General features: G+C 41.8%; 1 non-coding gene across 1 annotated transcript; it reads right to left on the bottom strand.

Moving 5' to 3' along the window:
• Window positions 1-16,872: 16,872 nt before the first annotated feature.
• On the bottom strand, window positions 16,873-16,991 carry LOC145404793 (5S ribosomal RNA). The gene has a single exon (XR_013898247.1). It is a non-coding gene; the product is annotated as a 5S ribosomal RNA (ribosomal RNA).
• Window positions 16,992-23,859: the final 6,868 nt, after the last annotated feature.

A 23,859-nucleotide genomic window follows, 5' to 3' on the forward strand; every position in this document is an offset into this window, starting at 1 on the left:
CGAGCAAGAACGTGAGAAAGATGCTCGTGAAGAGCGTAGAATCCAACGCGAACACGAGCGAGAACAGCGTGAGGAACGCGAAAAGGAGCGCGAGTACGAGCGAGAACAGCGCGAATACGAGCGTGAATAACGAGACAAAGAACGAGAACATGAACGTGCCGAACGTGAGGCACGAGAAAAACATGAACTTGAAGTGCTGAAGCTCAAGCGAGATTCCTTGGCTTCAGACACGTCTGGTGCAGTTGGTCCAAGCTCCACGAGCGTTCTCCCTGCACATGTCCTGGCGACCCCACGCATCAAGCTTCCTTCATACAAGGAAAGCAAGCGAAACGAGCCGTACATAGCTCGTTTTGAGGACATGGCAGACGTGTATTAACTGGATGAGGCAGCTAAGCGGCTTCAGTTTCTTAGCCTATTTGAGGGCCCTGCCCTCGATATTCTCCACAGAATTTGTGGAGACAATCTCACATATGAGATGATGAAAGCTGCACTCATTAAGGCGTATGGTGTCACAGTATACGACGCCAAAGTTCAGTTCATGCGAGCTCGTCTCCAAGACAAGGAGACAGCTGTTCAGTTCCTTGATCGTCTCACAGCTTACTTAAATGAGTGGATGGAGAAAGATGAAACTCCTTCCACGCGTGAGGGGATAATTGACCTTATGCTGCGTACACAGCTAGAGAGGTCGTGGCCTGCTGAGCTCATAGCACAGCTTAAGATCTGCCAGGTGAAAGATGCCAGCCAAATGGCAGAGAAGGCTGACGCATTCTTTACTGCATATGGGTATCAAGCTCGTAAGCAAAACACCTGGAGCAGAAAAGATACTGCCAAGTCTGGGAAGCCGCCTCAGACTGAATCCCAGCAACAAGGTCATTCTCAGAGTAATGGCCAAGGTCCAAAACCGCAGTGGAAGGACCAGGGGCAAAACACTCAGAAACCTGAGTGGAAGAGGTACAACAAGTACCCTAACCAGCAGCAGTATCAGCCACGCAACCGACCGTTGGGACAAACTTTTTCACCACCAGCTCAAAAGAGGCAGGAAGCGAATGCAGCCTTCATTCCTCAGCAGCAGCACGGTGGTCACGTCCCTACCAGTGTGGGTACTTCCCCACAGTTCACTAGTCCCACAGCGATAGTGAACCCCCCTCCACAGATGGCCAATGTTCCATCTCCTCAGGCACTGAGTATGACTCCTCAAGTGTCTAATTCACAAGGCACAATGTTTGCCGCATCAATTCAGCAGCCTCATGAGTGGGTAGCTGCTTCCTCCACAGGCCCCACCACAGGTGACAGTACCTTCCTTGTACAGCCAGGGTTTGTGGGAGGCATTCCTGTGAAGGTCCTGAGAGACAATGGTTCCTCAGGTTGCTCTGTTAAGCAGAGTTTAGTTCGGCCTGAGCAGTATACAGGTCGACAGATCCATGCAAACCTTATTGATGGATCAGTGAGATTGTTCCCTGAGGCATGCATCCAGGTGGCATCTCCATTTTATACTGGTACGACACTCGCAGTTGTCATGCCAGAACCTTTATTTGAACTCATCATTGGAAATATTAATGGAGTCAAGGATAGTTGCTCCGATGATGCTACTCAGACTTCGGCTGCTGCGGTAACACGAGCCATGACTGAGGCTCTAGACTGTGTCACCCCAGTGATCATTGAATCGCCGCAAGATCTGATGTGTAGTCAACTTGTTGTGCAAGAACAACATTCTGACCCGACACTTGCTGCCGTGCGGAACAAACAAAAGGGTCGAGTGATAAAGTATTCACGGGGAGGACAAGTCAGGTTCCTTCGTAAACAAGGACGGCTCTACCGTGAGTCACGAACACCCGAGGGCGAGGTTCGACTGCAGTTTGTCGTTCCCGCCAAGTACCGCCTAGCAGTGTTACAATGGGGTCATTGTTCAGCCTCAGGAGGTCACATGGGCAAAAGGAAGACCCAGGGCCGTATCCGAGCTGACTTTTTCTGGCCAGGGATGGGACGAGACATAGATAGTTTTGTCCGTTCCTGCAGTGTGTGCCAAAGTATCACCACTAATCAGGGACATGCCCTTTCTGTGCCATTTGTAACCACACCCGTAATCTCTGAGACAGTTGAGAGACAGGGTAGTGGTGAAGTGGGTGCAGACCTGACGTCTCGCCCATTGGCCCCACAGGACACATTATGTCCAGGGCCTGTACATACATATTATGTACCGTAAGTTAAGGGGGAAGTTGAGAGGCGACTTGAGGCTATGGAAGACCCAAGTTTGCATAAGGATTCTCAGCTTCCCGGTACTAATAGAAGTACTGTAGGTTAAGGGGGAAGTTCGAGAGAGAACTCTGCAGAGGCGACTTGAGGCTGTGGAAGACCCAAGTTTGCACAAGGATTCTCAGCTCCCCGATACTAATATAAGTACTGTAGGTTAAGGGGGAGGTGAGAACTCCGCAGAGGCGACTTGAGGCTATGGAAGACCCAAGTTTGCACAAGGATTCTCAGCTCTCCGATACTAATATAAGTACTGTAGGTTAAGGCACAGGTTGAGGACCCGTGTGCAGTTCGAGGCTATGGAAGACCCGAGTTTGCACAAGGATTCTCAACTTGCCAACCATAATCGTGTGCTATAATTAATGGCGACCTCGAATGTACGTCGTAGCACTGACTGCTAGGCAGAGAGAGTAATTGTAACATAATAAAATTTTGTCTCATTGACACTTTTGATGCTCCACCTCAATTGGTTTTGCAGGTTCAGCAATGGGTGTAGCAGTTCTGCTGTGCAGACCAGCTGATCGTCTGCCGCACGCTGCCGCCTCTTCTCCTCTGCCTTCGTCGTTGCCATATTATTTACTGTGTCATTTTACACGTAGGTACAGTTACACTACAACTGTTACACCTACACCGTGTATTACATACACCACGCTACACAACAATTAGTTGTCAGTGTAAATGTAGCGACTTTTCGCTCAGTTTGACCTGAGTACAGGATTTTCACCGTCGTCACGGAGTTTTTCCCTCAAGCTTGCTTCTATTAACGTAAATACGAGTTTTTTTTTTCGCTCACTGGCGACTGCGACTTTCTCCTGTAGCAGGATAGCACACACACCACAGTGTGAATCTTGTGTGAATGACTTAGGATGTGTACATATATATATATATATCCACAAATTTTTTCCCATAAGTAAAAATTTAATTTTGTAGGGGCGTAATGTCACGAATCAATTCACGACATTTCCCTTTTGTGAGAAGCCACGAACTATTAGTGGAAAACTCACTGTGTATCGCTCAGTTAACCGTTTCTCTCTCCATTTCGGAGTATACTTTTCAAAACATTCGTCACTTTCAAAAGTGACCAATTTAATGCACGTCACTAAGTGCTCTACTGAGCGATACAATTGTTTCTTTATCGTTCGCCTCTGCTTGCCTAAACTGTTAGCCACGCCTTCTTCTGGTGGCTTGTGCGTCCTGCCCATACAATGTATTTTGAAGGCAGTCTAGTGTTTGTTGTGACGGAGAGAGGTCCTGTGCTCAAGAAGTGTGAGAGGTCAGCTAGCACCCAAACTCCACTAGTACAGTTAATCCAAACTCCCACCCCCCGGGTGATACATAGCATTCATCGACTGGTATTTCCTTTTTGTATAATCCTAGTTTTAAGAGTTTAGTTAAGGTGTTTTTTTTTTCCTAGGCGTAAGTATTTAGCTTTTGTGTGAGTGAGTGAGTGCGTCTCATTAATTTGATTTGAATTGTAACGTTAAACTTATTTTTTGTAATCAATAAATTTAACAGTTCTTTTTCTTGAGCTTAATGTAAAGTAAAATCTTGTTTCATTCCTCCAAATTAAGCTTATTTTCCATATAGCTCCTAGCTTGCATAAACGTTTGCCTTCATAACTGGTACTTAGACCAGTCTTGTTGTATTAACTTAAAATCCGTTGTGCCATAGGAGTTAAGCATCGGCAAGAACCTGATGTTAGTATTAGTTATTTATTGTCAGGGGTGAAGTAACTTTCTCCAGAGGCTAACAGTACAGTAATTCAGCAATTGTGAGTAATTAGTCTCTGCTGTGTACTGTTGAGAAAGTTTATAAATTCTCGTTCTTAGAGAATCGTAGCAAGTCAGCGTAAAGTAATCGTTGCTTGATGTAGCAAGACAATCATTGTCCCTGCTCTTTAATATTATTGAATATTAATATCAATTAAATAATATTTAAGCATTTATTTCAAAATTACCCTGATATTATAAAAAACCCGTGACAATTGGCGACCTCATTCCAGGATATTAACTCCTAGCTCTAAAGCTATTCACGAGATAGTACTCACTCATTCATATTTAGGTATTTATCATTAAAGTTTATAGGCACAAGTTTACTGGTGGTTACCGTTGATTTAGCAAGTGAATTTTTGCTTTATTAATCAATAGAGTACCTAACTCTAGTTTATTCTTGGTAACGCCAGACGATTTTATTCGCTCCTGGGTAGCCGCCGTACCCATTGTGTTAATTATTGAGAGTTCTTAGTTATTCGCATTTTTGCTTTAATCTTTGCCAGTTAACTAGATAAGACTGGTCACCACTAGCTTGTGTCTGTATTCTTTACTTGTGTTTATTAGTATTCGTCGCTAAGCAGTCAGTACTCAATTTCGGTTTGCTTAATAAGCTAGCGCCATGGCAGCCAGTGTTTATGTACAGGAAGCCAAAGATATGGGTCTCACAGACCCAGAGAAAATACAGAGTTACGTTCTCTCCCGGTTTAATTACGAGCAAGAACGTGAGAAAGATGCTCGTGAAGAGCGTAGAATCCAACGCGAACACGAGCGAGAACAGCGTGAGGAACGCGAAAAGGAGCGCGAGTACGAGCGAGAACAGCGCGAATACGAGCGTGAATAACGAGACAAAGAACGAGAACATGAACGTGCCGAACGTGAGGCACGAGAAAAACATGAACTTGAAGTGCTGAAGCTCAAGCGAGATTCCTTGGCTTCAGACACGTCTGGTGCAGTTGGTCCAAGCTCCACGAGCGTTCTCCCTGCACATGTCCTGGCGACCCCACGCATCAAGCTTCCTTCATACAAGGAAAGCAAGCGAAACGAGCCGTACATAGCTCGTTTTGAGGACATGGCAGACGTGTATTAACTGGATGAGGCAGCTAAGCGGCTTCAGTTTCTTAGCCTATTTGAGGGCCCTGCCCTCGATATTCTCCACAGAATTTGTGGAGACAATCTCACATATGAGATGATGAAAGCTGCACTCATTAAGGCGTATGGTGTCACAGTATACGACGCCAAAGTTCAGTTCATGCGAGCTCGTCTCCAAGACAAGGAGACAGCTGTTCAGTTCCTTGATCGTCTCACAGCTTACTTAAATGAGTGGATGGAGAAAGATGAAACTCCTTCCACGCGTGAGGGGATAATTGACCTTATGCTGCGTACACAGCTAGAGAGGTCGTGGCCTGCTGAGCTCATAGCACAGCTTAAGATCTGCCAGGTGAAAGATGCCAGCCAAATGGCAGAGAAGGCTGACGCATTCTTTACTGCATATGGGTATCAAGCTCGTAAGCAAAACACCTGGAGCAGAAAAGATACTGCCAAGTCTGGGAAGCCGCCTCAGACTGAATCCCAGCAACAAGGTCATTCTCAGAGTAATGGCCAAGGTCCAAAACCGCAGTGGAAGGACCAGGGGCAAAACACTCAGAAACCTGAGTGGAAGAGGTACAACAAGTACCCTAACCAGCAGCAGTATCAGCCACGCAACCGACCGTTGGGACAAACTTTTTCACCACCAGCTCAAAAGAGGCAGGAAGCGAATGCAGCCTTCATTCCTCAGCAGCAGCACGGTGGTCACGTCCCTACCAGTGTGGGTACTTCCCCACAGTTCACTAGTCCCACAGCGATAGTGAACCCCCCTCCACAGATGGCCAATGTTCCATCTCCTCAGGCACTGAGTATGACTCCTCAAGTGTCTAATTCACAAGGCACAATGTTTGCCGCATCAATTCAGCAGCCTCATGAGTGGGTAGCTGCTTCCTCCACAGGCCCCACCACAGGTGACAGTACCTTCCTTGTACAGCCAGGGTTTGTGGGAGGCATTCCTGTGAAGGTCCTGAGAGACAATGGTTCCTCAGGTTGCTCTGTTAAGCAGAGTTTAGTTCGGCCTGAGCAGTATACAGGTCGACAGATCCATGCAAACCTTATTGATGGATCAGTGAGATTGTTCCCTGAGGCATGCATCCAGGTGGCATCTCCATTTTATACTGGTACGACACTCGCAGTTGTCATGCCAGAACCTTTATTTGAACTCATCATTGGAAATATTAATGGAGTCAAGGATAGTTGCTCCGATGATGCTACTCAGACTTCGGCTGCTGCGGTAACACGAGCCATGACTGAGGCTCTAGACTGTGTCACCCCAGTGATCATTGAATCGCCGCAAGATCTGATGTGTAGTCAACTTGTTGTGCAAGAACAACATTCTGACCCGACACTTGCTGCCGTGCGGAACAAACAAAAGGGTCGAGTGATAAAGTATTCACGGGGAGGACAAGTCAGGTTCCTTCGTAAACAAGGACGGCTCTACCGTGAGTCACGAACACCCGAGGGCGAGGTTCGACTGCAGTTTGTCGTTCCCGCCAAGTACCGCCTAGCAGTGTTACAATGGGGTCATTGTTCAGCCTCAGGAGGTCACATGGGCAAAAGGAAGACCCAGGGCCGTATCCGAGCTGACTTTTTCTGGCCAGGGATGGGACGAGACATAGATAGTTTTGTCCGTTCCTGCAGTGTGTGCCAAAGTATCACCACTAATCAGGGACATGCCCTTTCTGTGCCATTTGTAACCACACCCGTAATCTCTGAGACAGTTGAGAGACAGGGTAGTGGTGAAGTGGGTGCAGACCTGACGTCTCGCCCATTGGCCCCACAGGACACATTATGTCCAGGGCCTGTACATACATATTATGTACCGTAAGTTAAGGGGGAAGTTGAGAGGCGACTTGAGGCTATGGAAGACCCAAGTTTGCATAAGGATTCTCAGCTTCCCGGTACTAATAGAAGTACTGTAGGTTAAGGGGGAAGTTCGAGAGAGAACTCTGCAGAGGCGACTTGAGGCTGTGGAAGACCCAAGTTTGCACAAGGATTCTCAGCTCCCCGATACTAATATAAGTACTGTAGGTTAAGGGGGAGGTGAGAACTCCGCAGAGGCGACTTGAGGCTATGGAAGACCCAAGTTTGCACAAGGATTCTCAGCTCTCCGATACTAATATAAGTACTGTAGGTTAAGGCACAGGTTGAGGACCCGTGTGCAGTTCGAGGCTATGGAAGACCCGAGTTTGCACAAGGATTCTCAACTTGCCAACCATAATCGTGTGCTATAATTAATGGCGACCTCGAATGTACGTCGTAGCACTGACTGCTAGGCAGAGAGAGTAATTGTAACATAATAAAATTTTGTCTCATTGACACTTTTGATGCTCCACCTCAATTGGTTTTGCAGGTTCAGCAATGGGTGTAGCAGTTCTGCTGTGCAGACCAGCTGATCGTCTGCCGCACGCTGCCGCCTCTTCTCCTCTGCCTTCGTCGTTGCCATATTATTTACTGTGTCATTTTACACGTAGGTACAGTTACACTACAACTGTTACACCTACACCGTGTATTACATACACCACGCTACACAACAATTAGTTGTCAGTGTAAATGTAGCGACTTTTCGCTCAGTTTGACCTGAGTACAGGATTTTCACCGTCGTCACGGAGTTTTTCCCTCAAGCTTGCTTCTATTAACGTAAATACGAGTTTTTTTTTTTTCGCTCACTGGCGACTGCGACTTTCTCCTGTAGCAGGATAGCACACACACCACAGTGTGAATCTTGTGTGAATGACTTAGGATGTGTACATATATATATATATATCCACAAATTTTTTCCCATAAGGAAAAAATTTAATTTTGTAGGGGCGTAATGTCACGAATCAATTCACGACATTTCCCTTTTGTGAGAAGCCACGAACTATTAGTGGAAAACTCACTGTGTATCGCTCAGTTAACCGTTTCTCTCTCCATTTCGGAGTATACTTTTCAAAACATTCGTCACTTTCAAAAGTGACCAATTTAATGCACGTCACTAAGTGCTCTACTGAGCGATACAATTGTTTCTTTATCGTTCGCCTCTGCTTGCCTAAACTGTTAGCCACGCCTTCTTCTGGTGGCTTGTGCGTCCTGCCCATACAATGTATTTTGAAGGCAGTCTAGTGTTTGTTGTGACGGAGAGAGGTCCTGTGCTCAAGAAGTGTGAGAGGTCAGCTAGCACCCAAACTCCACTAGTACAGTTAATCCAAACTCCCACCCCCCGGGTGATACATAGCATTCATCGACTGGTATTTCCTTTTTGTATAATCCTAGTTTTAAGAGTTTAGTTAAGGTGTTTTTTTTTTCCTAGGCGTAAGTATTTAGCTTTTGTGTGAGTGAGTGAGTGCGTCTCATTAATTTGATTTGAATTGTAACGTTAAACTTATTTTTGTAATCAATAAATTTAACAGTTCTTTTTCTTGAGCTTAATGTAAAGTAAAATCTTGTTTCATTCCTCCAAATTAAGCTTATTTTCCATATAGCTCCTAGCTTGCATAAACGTTTGCCTTCATAACTGGTACTTAGACCAGTCTTGTTGTATTAACTTAAAATCCGTTGTGCCATAGGAGTTAAGCATCGGCAAGAACCTGATGTTAGTATTAGTTATTTATTGTCAGGGGTGAAGTAACTTTCTCCAGAGGCTAACAGTACAGTAATTCAGTAATTGTGAGTAATTAGTCTCTGCTGTGTACTGTTGAGAAAGTTTATAAATTCTCGTTCTTAGAGAATCGTAGCAAGTCAGCGTAAAGTAATCGTTGCTTGATGTAGCAAGACAATCATTGTCCCTGCTCTTTAATATTATTGAATATTAATATCAATTAAATAATATTTAAGCATTTATTTCAAAATTACCCTGATATAAAAACCCCGTGACATATATATATATATATATATATATATATATATATATATATATATATATATATATATATTATATACACAAATTTAATTTTTTTCTCTGGAGAGAGGATTTACCCATATTTTGATTTTAATTGACAATACTTTCAACCACATATGATCACATACTTACCCAAACCTGTCCTAACTCCCATTAAGGGGTTGAAGTCAAATACGAGTTGAAAACTGTAAAATCGAACAAATTATTTATCTTTTAGTATTAACCAAACCTAATCTAATCTAACCTAACCTGGCCTAATCCCGGTGCATGGTTGAAGTCATATGAAAAAAAAAAAAAAAAAAAGGGAAATAAAACTGAATGAAGTGCTTTTTAACCCATTAACTATGGCATTAGGTTTCATTGTCAATCCCCCCATGCACAAAAAAATGGGATTCTTTTTTCTTCAAAAATCATTTTTGCTCTTATAAATGAAAGAGTGCTTGGAAAAGAATAGGAAACCAAATATGAGTTCATTATTTACCTAAGTTTGGCTGTGGTATGCTATTTGCGGACATTTGGGTGAAAAATGTAGCATGCATTTTTAAAAAAATAAAAGCTTGAGCATATGATGTACGCAGCAGTTGCATGCTATTCTTCATATGATGTACGTAGCAGCTATTGAGTTAATTAAACTAACCTAACCTTCCAAATCAGACCTAATCCAACAAAATTTAACCCCCAACCTAACCTACATTAACCGCAAAAGCATCTTACCTAACCTAACCTGGCCTAATCCCTGTATGTGGTTAAAGACATACAAAAAAAAAAAAAAAAGGAATTAAAATCGAACAAAGTGCTTTTTAATCTAACCTAACCTACCAAATCAGACCTAATCCAACCAAATTTAATCCTCAACCTAACCTCCATTAATTGTGAAAGCTCATAACTCTGAGGGCAGGGACGGGCTAACGTCGCCCTCCCCAAGCCACGACTATACAGTGAGTTGATACTGCACAAACAAAAACATCTAAAGGACATATTGGCGAGAAAAATGTCATATATGAAACCCCCCCTAAGCTGAGGAGTAAATATCATTGGAAAGGCTGGAATTCCCCTAGGGTGTGACTAAACGAAATGTAATACTACCTAAATTAGCACTATACAGGCACCTGACAGAATTAATGCCTAGCCTATAGGCTAGTCTAGGCCCTATACATCATGCGGATAGGCTAGGCTATTTAGACCGAGCCTGCATGGTTGAATAATTTTTTTAAGGCAAATTTCTTCAACACACTAGTCTTTATACCTACCGGGTAAAGCTTATATATGATTAACTTTTGATATTGAAAATTGATAGAGTACTTCAAAAATCTTACCTTCCCTCAAAGCTTGTGCCTTTGTACGTATGGTAAACGCGTGATTTGAATGTTTGTGCAAGGTTACCATTGAAAATACTCAAACTTCGCTATAGGTAGCAAGATGGAATGGCAAAATATCTAGAACAATGCCACAGATATTAAAACATCATTTAATATGGCTCAAATAACTATAACATTTATAGAATGTCATTAGATGTAAAAAGTAAATATTTATACATGACCAAAGTCAATTCCTCTATATCTAGCGAGAAAGTTTGGCTAGATTGAACGAACATGGCAACAGTGTTTGAGGTGTATTATTTCGCATTCGTTAAAAATAATAATAATAAAGAAAATGTTTAATAAGCACATATAAAGTATTACTTTGAATATTATGAATATCTACTGTACCATCATTTATATCGCTTAATTAAGAGAGATGATCATTTTAGGTAACGAATTATCCAAAACCACTTCAGTCTATCTGTCTGTCTCAAACATGGAATTCATGGAGAAGGTTTGGGGAGGCCTTTGTTCAGGACACTAAATGGCTGATGCTGATATATATATCATCATCATCATCAGCAGCAGCAGCATGATCTGCCCACCTCCATTTCTGTTCTTTTATAACTTCTATAATATCTTTTACTAATTTAGTAGAGCATCCGACTCGCAATCGCGAGGTTGCGAGTTCGAGCCTCTCATGGGTAACCGTTGGCGGGAGTGGTAGCGCGCTCCTGTAACTTAGTGGGGCTATATGGCAATAGTTGCCTAGCTCGGGGATGATGATCAAATCACCAAAGATTATTTTCTGTCCCTCAAAGATATTCCCAAAGAGCAATAGAAACGACAATGTTGGGAATATCCTTATATATATATATATATATATATATATATATATATATATATATATATATATATATATTGTTACGGAACAGAGAGAGATAATGAACACTTCAAGTGAGAATACTAAAATCACTACTGTCCCGCAAAGTTCCAGGTTCAAAACAAAAGAGTTAGGTAAAATTACAAGTTAAAGATTAATGCTCAAACTAACAACTAAACATTCAGGACTCATAAGGATAATGTAATGGCAAAAAACAGGTTAAATATATGGTTAACTGCAATAGCCTCTATTAACACGAAATTAGCAAGAGTAAATTTATCTAAGTCAGCCCTGATAAAATGAGAAAATCGGACAATGCTCAGTTAAAGCAAGATATATTATTACAGATACAAAATATTATTACTACTGGCTGACAGTAAAAACTTTACACTAATCACAAAAACCTCACCAGGCACACGAACCAACACCTTATGCTATACAGTACAAGAAAAAATGTAATAACACTTATACTCAAATTACACAGCAGCTAGATGGTTGGAGACTTCCTGAGCACTCACAAAAATAATAACAACTGTACAGGGGAGGACTGAATGTGAACAAAATGAGGAGTAGATCTAAGTGGCAATTAATGCAGAGACTGAGCTCATTATATAGTGGCCGGCAGAGCTTGATACAACTTGTAAGAAGGACGCGCAAATGAAGCCATAGGGGACAAAGAGTTGACACTCCTGCTCTGAACAACAGAAAGAACGACTTACTCTACTATACGGGAGGAGAAGGGGGGAGTGAGGTAGAACACGGAAGCTTGGTCACTATGGAAGCCACGAGGCGAATCGTGATCAAACATGCAGCATACTGTACGTTAGAATTATACAAAGAATGATGAAATCACAGGCTATGTAACACTTCCCCACAAAAAAAAAAAAAAAAAAATTTACAAAGGAAATTTCTTATTACTCTAAAACAATCTGTCTAAAGTCTAGATAAGCAATCTGCAATAACATTTTCTTTCCCCTTGACATGTTGTATGTCTAATGAATACTCCTGAAGAAGTAGACTCCATCTTGTCAATCTCTGATTTTTATCTTTAAACTTACTAAGGAATTTCAGTGGGTTATGATCGGTATAAATGACTATGGGGTCAAAACCAGAACACAAATAAAATGAAAAATGCTGTAAACCCAAAATCAAGGCCAAAAGCTCTTTCTCAATAGTTGAGTAGTGCTTTTGAGGTGGAGTGAACTTCTTACTGTAATAAGATACAGGGTGTTCAATACCCTGATCATCCTACTGCAGCAAAACAGCCCCAGCTCCTGTATCACTTGCATCAACAGCCATCTTAAAAGGCTTAGCAAAATTTGGAGTAGCGAGCACTGGCTGACTTAATAGAATAGCTTTAAGTCTGCTGAAAGAGGATTCACAGTTATCGGTCCAGACAAATTTAACTCCCTTTTTCAGTAGGTCTGTAAGTGGTGATACAAGAATTGAAAAGTTAAGAACAAATCTCCTGTAATAACCTACCATTCCCAAAAATCTTTGTAGCTCTTTCCTACTTTTAGGTCTGGGAAGATCACTTATAACCTGAACCTTAGCTCCTGGTGGTGCAACGTGTCCATCACGAATTACGTACCCAAGGTACTTAACTTTAGCTTGACCAAACTCACACTTTGATAAATTAGCTACAAGATTAGCCTGAACCAAACGCTCAAGAAATGTACTGACATGGCATAGGTGATCTTTCCAGTTGTCACTGAAGATTAATACATCATCAATATAAACAACACACCCTGCCAAACCATCTGTTACAACATTCATGAGCTTCTGAAATGTGGCTGGTGCATTCTTCATACCATATGGCATTACAGAACATGCAAAAGTCTTTCCTAGTGTTATAAAACATGAGATCTCCCTAGCACGTTCAGTCATAGGTACGTGCCAGTATCCCTTTAACAAATCAAACTTACTTATGTACCTAGCCTTTCCGAGCTTGTCTATGCAATCTTCCACGCGAGGGAGAGGGTAAGTGTCTGTTTTGGTTATCTGATTAACACGTCTGTAGTCGATGCAAAGCCGCTGTGACCCACCTGGCTTAGGGACTAGAGTGACAGGAGAACTCCACTCGCTCTGACAGGGGTCAATCATCTTGTGGTCCAACAGGTAGCCAAGCTCCTTCTGGATGAGAGGAACTTTCACTGGGTTCACACGGTAAGGAGGCAGTTTAATTGGCTATGCGTCTCCAACATCGACATCATGCATCAACACAGTGGTTCTTCCTGGAGTGGCACGGAACACTTGCGGGTACTCCTGCAGTAATGCCGAAAACTCCTGCCTTTCCTCGGGAGGTAGATGAGAAAGCTTAGTCTGGAGATCATTCATGATATCAGGATTCTTCCCCAAACTACCACTCAGGCTCATGCTGCATGGGAGAACTTCACTTGCAGACTCGGGTGCAACAGCTACAGTGCCGACTGGGTTATTTTCGTCCCACCTGTGATATAACTTTAACATGTTCATGTGACAAAGTTGCTTGTTCTTTCTACGATTTGGTGTGGCGATGACATAGTTGACATCACTGAGTTTCTTCTCCACGAAATAAGGACCACTAAACTTGGCTTGAAGAGCCATGCACCGGTAGCAGAATCAAAACCTGATCACCTGGCTGAAAGTGGCGTAACCTGGACTTCTTATCATACCAAGTCTTCATCTTCTCCTGAGCAGCTCCTAAATTCTCTCTCGCCAGCTGTAAAGCAGTGGACAGCCGTTCTTTGAACTTCATCACATACTCCAGCAGGTGGACGTCATCTTCCTCCGACAGTCAGCATTCCTTGAGTAGCTTAAGGGGTCCTCTTACTTCATGGCCAAACAGTAGTTCAAAGGGTGAGAAGCCCAGTGATTCATTTAGAGATTCTCTTGCGGCAAATACAACGAATGGAAGACCTTTATCCCAGTCTTTCTGATGTTCCAAACAGTATTTATTGAGCATCGATTTGAGTGTTTGATGATATCTCTCCAACGCTCCTTGGGCCTGGGGATGGTAAGCTGAAGACGTGATCTGGGTGATGCCCAACTCTTTCAGAGACTGCTTGAAAACATCTGACATGAAATTACTTCCCCGGTCTCACTGTACCTCCTTGGGCAGACCAAACTTTGTGAAGAACCCTAGCATTTCCTTAACCACGTTCTTTGCTGAGATATTTCTAAGTGGAATGGCTTCAGGATAACGAGTAGCCATATCAATCAGGGTCAACACATAAGAAAATCCTGAAGAAGTCTTAGGAAGAGGGCCCACAATATCCACCAACACACGGGTGAATGGCGCCTCAAAAGGAGGAATGGGAACCAGAGGTGCAACCTTTTCGGTCTGATTACACTTCCCCACAACTTGACAGGTGTGACAAGACTTACAATACCAGGAAACATCTCTCAAGATACCTGGCCAGTAGAAGTGTTTCAAAATGCGTGCCACAGTCTTCCTCACTCCAAGGTGTCCTGCCAAACTGGAATCATGAGCCACTCTAATGATATCCTGCCTACAAACACGAGGGATGACAACTTGATGTACAACCTCCCACTCACAGTCGGCTGATGCTGTTGGGGGTCTCCACTTTCTCATAAGTACTCCTGACTTTATATAATAACAAGTAGAAGCACCAGCTGACTCTTCCTCACTGCAAGCAGAGTTAGCTAGACCTTTCAACTCAGGGTCAGCAACCTGCAACTCAACCAACTCTTGACGAGACAAATTATCAACACTACGGGGTACTGCCTCATCTGGTGAGTGGTCCAAATTAGCAAGAAAAGTGTCAGCTAGGATAACATCATCATCATCATTATCCTCTAAATCACCAGTAACTTTAGACTTAGCCCTAGTGACAGCACATGCAGAGAACATATCAGGGACATCACAATCCTGGGTCGCAGTCACTGGTTCACTAGACAACTGAGGAGCTGGACACACTTGACTTCCACCAATATCATTTCCAAGTAAGAAAGTTACACCTGACATTGGGAGTGTCTCAACCAACCCAACCATAACGGAACCATTAACAAAACCAGACTCTAAATTCACTCTGCACAGAGGGACAGAGAAATAACTATTCCCTACACCTTGTAAGATTACAGTTTCATCAGAGGAATTAACATTAGAGCCTAGAACACTGGTCAGCATAAGGGATTGCCAAGCACCTGTATCATGATATATTTTAACTGATTTCCTGTCATTACTGTCCAGAGGACTGACAAAACCATCAGACAGGAAATTAGCACATGAACTCTTGAGAGTGTCACCCGCGTTACTGCTCAAAAGAGGAGCTCCATCATGAGAATTTAATTTACCCCTCAAAGCAGGTTCAGTTAACTCGGTTAAAGAATTCTGGGAACTCTCAAGGGTGGACACTAGACCAATTGACTGTATATTTAAAGACTCCTTTTTGTTCACATCACGCTGTCTCCTGAAACATCTCTCCGTAGTATGACCAAGTTTACTACAATAAGTACATTTACTTTTCTGAAATCTAGAGGTGGAGCTGGTATTTACTTCCTGAGAAACATCATCTTTATTCTCTTTCCTGTTACCTGTACTCTGAGTAGAGGCAACGTACTTACTCTCAGCTTTCCTTTTTTCTTTAGAATATCTCTTGTGAGTGAGAACATATTCATCAGCTAAAACTGCAGCATCAGACAAATTATCTATTCTTTTCTCATCAAGATATAGGCTTACATCTTTATTAATACACCTTTTGAAGTCCTCCAGCAATATCATCTGCTTAAATTTACTAAAATCAGAATCCACATTCTTAGAATTTAACCATTGCTCTAACAGATCTTTGATTTTTGCATACTCAACATGGGATTGCTTATCTTGCTTATAAGTTGTCCTAAATTTTACTCTATAGGCTTCAGGAACAAGCTCATAGGTCTTAAGAATCAAGCTCTTAACTACATCATAATTATCAGATTGATCCTGAGGCAAAGATGCATAAGTTACTTGAGCTTTACCGGTGAGAAGTTTGAAGGAGTACTGGCCAATACTTTTTGGGCCGATTAAAACCTATAGCTACCCTCTCAAACAACTGAAAATACTTTGTTAAATCAGATTCATTAAAAGGAGGGACAAGTTTAACATTTTTAGCCACATCAAAATCATCAGAGCTAGATGATCCAGTTCCACCTTGTTTCATGCGATACTCATGGTCTGCCTGAATCCTAGCTAGTTCAATTTGTTCCTGAGCCTGTACCTGTGCCTCCTGAATACGAGCCTGAGACTCAGCCTCCTTAGCATTTGCCTGAAACTCAGCCTCCTTAGCATTTGCCTGAAACTCAGCCTCCTTAGCAAGGGCCTGAAACTCAGCCTCCATAGCACGAGCCTCCTGCAGAGCTAGCTGTCACTTAGCTATTTCAGTCTGCGTTTGCTCATCTGGAGGAGATACATTAAACAAGCTTTCATTAATCATGTCAACAATTTGATCTTTAGAATGATGAGAGTGAACAGCAATTCCCAATTGTTGAGCAACAAGCTTAAGTTCATTCTTTGTTCTGTTTTCTACATCACACACTGTTTGCACATTTGACAAAAAATCTTTGGCTTCATCAAGAGTAGTAATAGTACACATCATGAATAAATCCATCCATCCATTGCCAGACGCCACGTATCCCAGACGGGGTGGCCAAGGGCTCAGAGTTAATTGTTTTACAGGGAGGGGCACCAATCTTCCACCAACCCCACTTGACACGTAGGGATGCCAACAGCATCTGGTGTTCCCAGGCGGTCACCCATCCAAGTACTAACCAGACCCAACGTTGCTTAACTTCGCTGATCGGATGGGAAGCGGTGTACTCAACGTGGCATGGCCGTTGGCATGAATAAATCACAGTCACAAAATATCAAGCAATATCCTTATGATAATATCCTGAATATCCTGATAAGAGGTCGCCAAATTTATGTTACGGAACAGAGAGAGATAATGAACACTTCAAGTGAGAATACTAAAATCACTACTGTCCCGCAAAGTTCCAGGTTCAAAACAAAAGAGTTAGGTAAAATTACAAGTTAAAGTTTAATGCTCAAACTAACAACTAAACATTCAGGACTCATAAGGATAATGTAATGGCAAAAAACAGGTTAAATATATGGTTAACTGCAATAGCCTCTATTAACACGAAATTAGCAAGAGTAAATTTATCTAAGTCAGCCTTGATAAAATGAGAAAACCGGATAATGCTCAGTTAAAGCAAGATATATTGTTACAGATGCAAAATATTATTACTGCTGGCTGACAGTAAAAACTTTACACTAATCACAAAAACCTCACCAGGCCCATGAACCAACACCTTATGCTATACAGTACAAGAAAAAATGTAATAACACTTATACTCAAATTACACAGCAGCTAGATGGTTGGAGACTTCCTGAGCACTCACAAAAATAATAACAACTGTACAGGGGAGGACAGAGATGTGAACAAAATGAGGAGTAGATCTCAGTGGCAATTAATGCAGAGACTGAGCTCATTATATAGTGGCCGGCAGAGCTTGATACAACTTGTAAGAAGGACGCGCAAATGAAGCCATAGGGGACAAAGAGTTGACACTCCTGCTCTGAACAACAGAAAGAACGACTTACTCTACTATACGGGAGGAGAAGGGGGGAGTGAGGTAGAACACGGAAGCTTGGTCACTATGGAAGCCACGAGGCGAATCGTGATCAAACATGCAGCATACTGTACATTAGAATTATACAAAGGATGATGAAATCATAGGCTATGTAACAATATATATATATATATATATATATATATATATATATATATATATATATATATATACATATATATATATATATATATATATATATATATATATATATATATATATATATATATATATATATATATATATCTTAATTTCCAATCAATAAATATTATAAAGTACTAATAGTCAGGCTACATAATTACTTCCATATATACCAAAAAAGGCATAAACTCACTGCTCTATACAGAATCACAATTGGAACTAATCTATTTCATGTGAATTCTACCACCACATATACATCTCATACTATTCTGAGAGAATTCACATGAATTCTTCATCCAGTTTTACACGAGATCTTCTCAGCTAAGTTTCCACGTGGAAAAGATGTTGAAATCTGGTGAATTCTGGTGTACACGAGATTTCACCAAATATCCATGACTAAAAGATGTGGAATTCACGAGCTGTGCCCACTGGGTTAAGTTCGTATGGTTAATGATTTAGAGTGTTATGTACAGTAATATAAGACAACTCTAGCATGTTTTGATGTCTCATAGTTGGTAACTGTTGTTGCTAGGGGCTGATGCAAGACAGTATGTCCTAGAATGTTGGAGAAGTAGAAGTTTCGAGAGTAATGCAAGCTTATATAGGGATGGGGTAGAGACTGTTTTGAGTTTTTTAGTCGGGTTTCAGTTCTGTGTGAGTGAGATGCAGTCGGTTTTGGTGCAGTGCTGTTAGTGAAGTTTGTGGAGAGTTGCTTTGCAAGCATTAAGTGTAATTACTGTCTGTGAAGAATACTTGTGAAAACAGTGGCAATTAGTGACGGGTTATTGAAGTTTGTATATTACTGGAAGTTGAGAAAACAGTGAAGTGTTGAGCATTAAGCATAATAACAGTTAGTAAAGTGTGTATAGCTAGAGTGCTTGTGAGAACAGTGAAGTTGAAAAGAATTAAGTGGAATTATTTGGAAAATACAGTGAACTTTAAGGAGCCAGTGTTTATTTTCGCCTCAGCTGATCTTGTGTACTGCACACCTAAAGGCTGACCATAAGAAGTACAACCTGCTGGGCAACGTCCTTCCTGTACTGCACTACTGCTGTTGGAGCCTGTGGCAGTGTGGGGACTGGGACGTAACACTGGTGTCAGGAGTGAGGATTATTATTTAGAGCTGCAGTGAGTCTAACCTTCGACATGGAAGTGGATGGTGTGAAAACAAGATCTCCAGTTGGGCAGGAGGACGAGGTGCCTTTGGCGGCAACTTTGGAGCTAATACGAGTACAAATTCGACAACACGGAAAACTGTTGCAGACCATGGGTGGGGAGGGGAAGGAGTGCAGGAACAAAATTGAAGAATAACTACAAGCACTGAATGAAGCAGAGAAAGAACTCAAAGAACTATTAGAGGCACAACATGAAGAACAAAAAGAACGATATGGGCAACTTCAAGAGGCATCAGAGGAGCAACAAGGGGAATTACAACTGACCATGCAAGGACAGCCAGATGCGTTCATTGGGGAAAACAAGGAAGAACAGCAATAGCTTAAGGAGGAAGTAGATGCCGAGCTAGAGCAGCAGAAGTATGAGGTAAGCAATAATGTGACAGTGTAAACAGCATGTAGATGAACAATTGAAGACAGTTAATGAAGAAATAGTGACGGAGTGCAGACAGTATGTGGACAACCAGCTGAAGATTAGTGAGGAAATAGTGACAGAGTGCAAACAGCTTGCAGACGACCAGTTGAAGTCAATTAGTTAGGAAATAGTGATGGAGTGCAGACAGCATGTAGATAACCAGTTGAAGCATGCAGTCGACCATGTGAAAATAATTAGTGAGAAATTTGAGGCTGTAGAGAAATATTGCACTGCTGAGCCTCAGGTTAGTGTACAGGGAGCGTATGAAGGGAATAGACAGTGTATGGTGAATCTTGACGGATCCCGGGCATCTGAAGATGGCATTACAGGGCTGAATAATCAGAATGCAGAAGTTGTAAGACCTAATAACTGAGGCATCATAATTAATTATGATGCCTCAGTTATTAGGCCCCAAACCAGTGAAGTCCATCGCTATAATGGGGATCCAGTTAAGAAGAAACCTCAAGAAAGTGATGGTAGTGTATTTTGGGAAGCTTACCGTGCACAGTTTGAGTTACTTGCGGATCAAAATGGTTGGGATGATAAGAGGAAGGGTGCAGAAGACCCACCACTGAAGAAATGCAAGAGAACGTTGATGAATAGTGTGCGAGAAGACAGGACAGATGACATGCAGCATAGTAGGAATGGGAATCATAGGAAGAAATGCAGCTGTACTGTAGTGACGGGGCCAGCGTCAGACGAAGAAGACTTGGGGAGGATGCAGATGGAGGGTGCAGATTTGCAACCGCTGCCGGAGTGGCTGCAGCGGAGTGCAGTGCGACTATCATGGGGAGGAGTTTCCAGGTTGGGCCCTGCGACCGGAAGCTGCTGGAGTCAGTGGGACCTTCTTCGTTGCAACGGTCTACTGGAGCGTCAGTGGAAGACACCCAATGGCCTCAGCGAGTGTTGGCAACTGGTGGTTCCGAAGAAGATGAGGTCTGAGATCTTGGATAAGTCCCATAACCAGATCACTAGTGGGCACCTGGGAAGCCAGCTGCGACACAAGTTCTACTGGATTGGCGTGCATCAGGATGTTGAAGAGTGGTGTCGGACCTGTGATGTGTGTTGTATCAAGAAGAGGACCAAGACCTTCCTGGAGGAGTGGACTGTGCGGAAGAGCAAGGACATCGTCAGAAGCAGCATAGAAGACCTGATAAGTTGAAAGATTATCTTGTGTAAAGTTAGATTTTTTTTTTTTTTTTTTAAGATTAAGGTTTATGTTTGTGTATATTGTAGTTTTGTTGGGACGACAAAGAACTAGGGAGGGGGTAGTGTTATGAAGGGGGATTTGCCAGTTAGGTAGTCTCGTACCTTCGAGACGTTTCTGGTACCGTAAGTTTCGGTACGAGTCGTCAGAGTTGCCAGTTTGCCTGGTGTTTGTGAGCGTAGTTATTTCGTAAGTTAAACATTCATTTATTTTTATGCTCCTTTTCTCTATAACGTTTATTTTTATGCTCCTTTTCTCTATAACGTTTTATTTAAGTGATTGCTTGTTAAATTATGTAATTTAAGTTCGTATGGTTAATGATTTAGAGTGTTATGTAATGTAAGACAACTCTAGCATGTTTTGATGTCTCGTAGTTGGTAACTGTTGTTGCTAGGGGCTGATGCAAGACAGTATGTCCTAGAATGCTGGAGAAGTAGAAGTTTCGAGAGTAGTGCAAGCTTATATAAGGATGGGGTAGAGACTGTTTTGAGTTTTTTAGTCGGGTTTCAGTTCAGTGTGAGTGAAGTGCAGTCGGTTTTGGTGCAGTGCTGTTAGTGAAGTTTGTGGAGAGCTGCTTTGCAATCATTAAGTGTAATTACTGTCTGTGAAGACTGCATATTTTTGGTACTTGTGAAAACAGTGGCAAATAGTGACGGGTTATTGAAGTTTGTATATTACTGGAAGTTGAGAAAACAGTGAAGTGTTGAGCATTACATGTAATAACAGTTAGTAAAGTGTGTATAGCTCCAGTGCTTGTGAGAACAGTGAAGTTGGAAAGAATTAAGTGGAATTATTTGGAAAATAAAGACAGTGAACTTTAAGGAGCCAGTGTTTATTTTCGCCTCAGCTGATCTTGTGTACTGCACACCTAAAGGCTGACCATAAGAACAACAACTCGCTGGGCAACGTCCTTCCTTACTGTACTACTGCTGTTGGAGCCTGTGGCAGTGTGGAACGGCGACGTAACAATAACATAAAAAGATGTTGGCAAAAGTAGGTCCAAGGGGTGATCCCATAGAGAAAATACTTGGTAAATAATGGCTATAGTGATAACTTGTTCTACCGTCTTGTAAGGAATTTTCTTAACAACCACTACATGCCTAAACAACAAATCTCCACTGCTAATAAGGAGATAATTTATCTCAGTTTACCCTACTTGGGTGATATTTCGGTTCAAATGAAAAACCGTTTGATTCACAGCCTTGTTAAATTTTATCCTCAAATTGACTAAGATTAAACTCAGTAATTCATTCAAAATTGGCTCATTTTTTCACGTTAAAGACCTTGTTCCGACCGACCTCCGTTCGTCTGTTGTTTCACTTGCCCAGGTTGCCCGGCCCGGATATATTGGTAGCAAAAACCGTGCTTTCAAGGTTAGGACCAAAGTCTACTACTTTATAATACTGAGTCGGTTCATTTTCCAGCTGGACGCAGGGAGGCGTGGCTTGTGTGTGACGTCATTGGCTTAAGTAACAGAAAATGTATAAAACGACAGACTCAAACATTTATAACAAGGGACAACAAAGCAGGGGAAGAAGCGCTTCCCTCACACCCCTACACCTTCCCTCACACCCCCACACCTTCCCTTACATATTTCAGTCCCTTCCCTCATTTCACCGAACCGAAAAAAATGTGCCATGGTCTGAGTAGTGGGGCAAACATCCACCGTCCATCATGGTCAGGAGTCAACTGGTCTGGTGTTTCGTACTTCGTGCCAGAGCCAGTCGACGTCACCCCGATGCTCTGCCCCCTGCGCGAGCTTGGAGCCGTTTTAGAAGGAAGTGAACCGACTTGGTATTGGTTGACTTAGGACAGCCGACCATATGGGTCAGTCGAGCAGGACAGGCCGACGACTCAGGTCCCCTCCTCACTCAGCAGTAAGAGACCATTGTGAATCTTGTGATATCTTGCTTAAAAAGGAGTATTTTAAAATATTAGCCTCTTCATCGAATAATAACTTGAGATTGCTGGAATCAATACATATAAAAATAATCCATCTCTATTTAACACTATGTCTGCAGTACCTCTTTATGTTAGGTAACTGTTTACGTATTATCATCCCCCTATTTTATTTTCGTCATGTGTAAACCGTATGTCTCGTGTGTGTTCTGTGTTTTTTCGCTTGTGCAATATTGTTTTTTTAGTGTTTTGACGAGTTTTTATTTCCCATTTTTAGATCAGTGATGACATTTTATATGTCGAGACGTTTGAATAAAGATGCTGCTCACGTCAACGCTAGTTGTCCTCTTCTGAAACTGAGGTTCCCTACGAACACCCCACTACCTGAGGTCATACGACAAAAATATGGACACTCCGTGCTGCAGGGGTTCCGAAGATTCGAGCATTCTTCAACCAAACTACTTAAGAAACAGCTCGACCTTGACTTCCTTGTCTGCTGCAAAACCTATGATGCTTTTCCCAGATTTTTGAGTTTTAAACTATGCAAGAAAGCTTTATATACTTCAGATCTCTATAAGTCTTGGCAGAGAAAAATTCTCGATTTAGAGAAAACACGAAGAAGAAAAATTCGAACACATGAAGTGCATATTCATAAGTATTTTACATTACTACTGATGTATAAGACCTTAAGAGTCTATGTGGGGAATGAAATATTTCAGTTTGCAGAAAACCCACATAATATTCGTAGTAACAGGATTAATTTATGTTCACATTTTAGAACAACCTTCTTCAAGAACAGTATAATATCTTTCGGGCCTCAACTGTTTAATAGTTTACCAATAGATATAGAAAATTCTCGTTAAGTAATATTCTAGCATTAAAAAGGGAAATTAAAAATTACTTGTTAGGTCAGCAATACATATAATTTTGTAATAATTTAAGGTAGAACAAAAGCACTCTGTTATGATACAATTCATGCATAGTATATGTATGTATGTGAATGTAATTGTGTGTGTGTGTGTGTGTGTGTGTGTGTGTGTGTGTGTGTGTATGTATAAATACAGTATGTGTATATGTATGTATATATGTGTGTACGCGTATGTGCATGTGTGTGCATCTATATCTATATGTATGTGTACAGTATGTACAGTATATGTATATGTATGTGTGTGTGTATATACGTGTGTGTATGTACGTATATGTATGTGTATATGTGTGTATACTGTATATGTGCACATGTG

This window comes from Coenobita brevimanus, chromosome 64 (assembly GCF_032717465.1).
Source record: "Coenobita brevimanus isolate Jiangsu-jjx chromosome 64, ASM3271746v2, whole genome shotgun sequence".
In the NCBI taxonomy this organism is placed as follows: domain Eukaryota; kingdom Metazoa; phylum Arthropoda; class Malacostraca; order Decapoda; family Coenobitidae; genus Coenobita; species Coenobita brevimanus.